Genomic DNA, 3,227 nt, shown 5'->3' on the forward strand with positions numbered 1-3,227 from the left:
CTCATGAAATTGTTCATTTTATAATAATTGATTCAAATAAGTTGTACCAACTTGATCTTGAAGGAGAAACAAATTATCTTTTGGGAAAGAGGAAAGAGAAAGAAGAAGAAGAAGAAGTCCTTTCCCAGTGGAGCTTCCACGACACCTGCCAAATTTTTTGATGCTTTCACAGAATTCAATTGCAATACTGTATTTAATGTGTTTGTTTGTTGTGTTTAAGGTATTTCTAGGAATTCTTTGCACAAGAGGCGTACCACTGGTGGAAAGAAAAAAGTTTGAGATTTGGAGGAAGAAGAGAAAGAGGATTCTAATATTTACTTAGATCACTGATTTCATGTTATTGCTTTTGGATCATATTTACAGCTGTAGTAATTTTTGGAGACTGATTCTGAATATTTTTCCCAAAATGAAGTTATTGCTTGATATCTTGTGTGTGTGGACATGCAGATGGCCTTCTATTTCCGTTGTGGTAAATGAGAATAAAGGCTATAACAAACAAATTAATAAAATTGTGTCACTACACATATGTAAGAAATCATTGAAAATTTCCAAGTGCATATGCTCTATTTCCATGTGCCAGAGGTGGGTGGATGGTGTTTCTAAATCTATGCCATTTAAGCAAATTGCTTTGATGCTGCCCTAGACTGGCATCTTCAGTTGCATTTGGCATTTACTTTTCAAGTTATGTAACTTAATCTCAGTTGCTACTGTCTGGTTGTTGGTTGAATAGTGCATGTTTCATTCTCTCCCCTTGGTCATCCTTTATTTCTTTTGCCTTTCTTTTTGTATGATTGGAATTTTGGATTCTTTGAGAGTAGTTGTTAAGATTTGGTTCGTGGTTGCTGAATTGTACTAGCATGTGAACATTCCAGGATTTATGGCCATCTAAACTAGGATTACCTTACAATAAACATATATAGAACTTTTTTTTGTCTAGGATGTCACATAAAATAGGGTAAAGATTTAGGGAAAAAAAGAAGTGAATCATCTCTAAACAATTTTGCAAACTTCAGCAGAATTAAATGACATTCTCTCATTTCCCAATGAGCAGCAATACTTGTTTATTTTAGGAACACTTGGGGGCCATTTCTTGTCCTTCTAAACTTTTTGACGAAATGCCTTAAAAATTAGTGATGTCCTACAGTAGCTATGAAATGAATATTTGAGAGTAACTTTTTCTTTTTGATACAATGGGAGTAACTGTAGAAGCTAGTTGTGTGTTGATAAACCATTGCATGATCTTCATCATAATTACAAAGAATTGCTGTTGGCATTGTTTTTTGTGTAATTTATATTAATTGAAAATCACTTTCACTTCTGCAAGTAGTGTTTTTATGTACAAGCAGAAGAAGCTATGGCTTGAGTGTTTTTTTTAATCTATAAAAAATAGAATAGTGAATCTAACTAGCTTTTTAATCAATTAACTAGTGATGCCATATTACAAGATGATTAATAATAATATTATCATTCTTTGGCAATTTTAAATTGGATGCTTTATCATTTCAGCACTTGCCCATTCCACAATCGCTGAGATTTTCAATCAATTTCCTAACAGATCCAGGAACCGAAAGAGAGAAAACGGGGTGCTAAATCTGAGGAAACTAAATCACATTTCTTCAAAACAACCAAGTCCGGATAACGGTCAAAGTATTTGGTTGCATTATTAGGGACAGAGAAAATAGTTTTAGCACCAGAAATCTATGTTTGTGACTCTTGAATTTCTACCCAATTTCACATTTTATATAGTATTGTTTTGCAAGTGTGTATGATTGTTGCATATATGAAAACACAGTGAATGTTACTTTAGTGACTAACTAGAAAAGCTACATCCGGTATGGTGCACCAAATGCCATTTTAAAACAACATGTTTGTGCATTAATTTGGCATTGAAGCTGTGATTTTTGTTATTATGCACGATTCTTTTATGCACTGACAAATATATGTAAGCTTATTTTCAGGCAAATTATGTCGAATCATACAAAAATCTTTTTAGATTTTGATGAAGAAAGTGGCGGGAGTGATGTGGACTATCTAAATGCCAAGACAATCTCTAGAAGGGGCAGATCCGAAGCAACTTCAGTGAGGTAAGATGTATCTTCTGACTTGCCCATTCTTATTACTGGCTGGATTCTTTTGCTGATTTTGCTAACGATTCTTTTGCTTGATAGCAAGAAAACATGGTCTGCTCTGAGATCATTTGAGCATCTCAAAAGAAAATCAAGGTCTGAAGATGATGAGATGGAGCTAGATCCCCATGGACGTTTAATTATCTGTGAGGAAGGGAAACTGAGGATGGAAAAGCCTGTCGAACCTGAGTACGATGCTAGGAGCGAGTCTGATAGTCACTTGTCTAAGATGTTTGGACTAAAGTCCAGAAGCAAAGGAAAACATCAGACTCCGGGTGGGCTTACACGGGGAAGGAATATGCTAGTAAGAAAGCCAAAGGAGATGTGAAGAGGAAAGACAAGCTCGAACCATACGCATACTAGCCACTCGAGGAAAAATGTTGTAAAGATTACCAAAAAGTATGAAGGTAAGAGCGCTTCTGGTGTGTTGTCCATGAAGAGCTTGAAACTAAAGAAGAAAGGCAGCAAAAAGAAAATCTGAATAGGGTCAATGTATATTGGTATATCATTGATGAGGTAGATAACCATTCGGCAGTTTTCTTTAGAGTGAAGTACCAACCCGGCCCCCTGTCCATTTTCAAGAATGACAACGCGACCTCTCAAAATAAAATCGATCCAGTTCGGTCTCTGTCCCCGATTTTCGTCACACAAGGCGGTCCCCATGAGTTTTTCTCCGGCGAGACTTGACAGAAAATGCTGAGCTGGCTCGTTCGGCACGTGACATGTCATATGAGGTGGATGACGTGTTCAGTCAGTGCTGAGATGGAGAAGTTGATATGGACATGGGCTAATTTGTCCTACCCAGTCACCATATAAACGACGTCGTTTTAGTGAGAAGCTACGTTTCAGTTGCTTTTGAAAAGGTGGGTTTCCATAAAACCCCTTCCCCCAGCCTTGACATTTACAAGAAAATCCTAGGTCAAAAGCTTCTTCACTTCTCGAGACCATTGTGGACGCTGTGTTGGTGGAGGGAAGCGCTGACGTTGCTGCTTACAGTGTTGACGACGTCATAGTTCACGGTGCTTTGGTGGTGCTATTGACGGAGCTGGACGGAATCATATCAGGACATTGCAGACAGTTCAGGTTAGTGATTTTATATGA

This window comes from Arachis hypogaea, chromosome 1 (genome assembly GCF_003086295.3).
Source record: "Arachis hypogaea cultivar Tifrunner chromosome 1, arahy.Tifrunner.gnm2.J5K5, whole genome shotgun sequence".
NCBI lineage: Eukaryota > Viridiplantae > Streptophyta > Magnoliopsida > Fabales > Fabaceae > Arachis > Arachis hypogaea.